This window comes from Phocoena sinus, chromosome 6, assembly GCF_008692025.1.
Source record: "Phocoena sinus isolate mPhoSin1 chromosome 6, mPhoSin1.pri, whole genome shotgun sequence".
NCBI classification, from domain to species: Eukaryota; Metazoa; Chordata; class Mammalia; order Artiodactyla; family Phocoenidae; genus Phocoena; species Phocoena sinus.
The window spans coordinates 37,722,524-37,722,988 of record NC_045768.1 but is presented as its reverse complement, the minus strand read 5'-3'; positions in this window follow the sequence as shown (position 1 = coordinate 37,722,988).

Here is a 465-nt window from a genome sequence, read left to right as displayed (position 1 = left end):
GGATGAATCATTCTCACCTCTCTAGGCAGGGGCGGGCGGCAGGATGGTTCCGCTTCGCGACGGTGCGGGCGGGACTGGGAGCGGCGGCATTCCCCGCGGAGGCCTCCCCCGGACCGCCTCCTCCGGGCGGGCACTGACCTTGCCGCAGGCGTCCGGACTGCCGCAGTCCCAGCGCCGCAGAGCCCGGAGCTGGTGGGGGACGCCCACTGGCACCCGGACCTACAAGCTCGTCGGGGCGGGCCGCAGAGCCCATGTGGAGCCGCCGCCCTCCCGCCCTCCCTCGGCGCTTCATTCCCGCGTGCGGTCGCCGGCTGAGGCGCGGGGGCCGCGCGTCTAGGCGCCGTGGGGCGGGGCGGGGCGGGGCGCGCGCCCCCCGGGCCGCGGAGGTCGTGTCGCGCGGGCGCACGCGCCGCAGCCGCGCGGGGCGGGGAGGGTGGGTATGCTCTGGGCGCGCGCGCCGCCGTC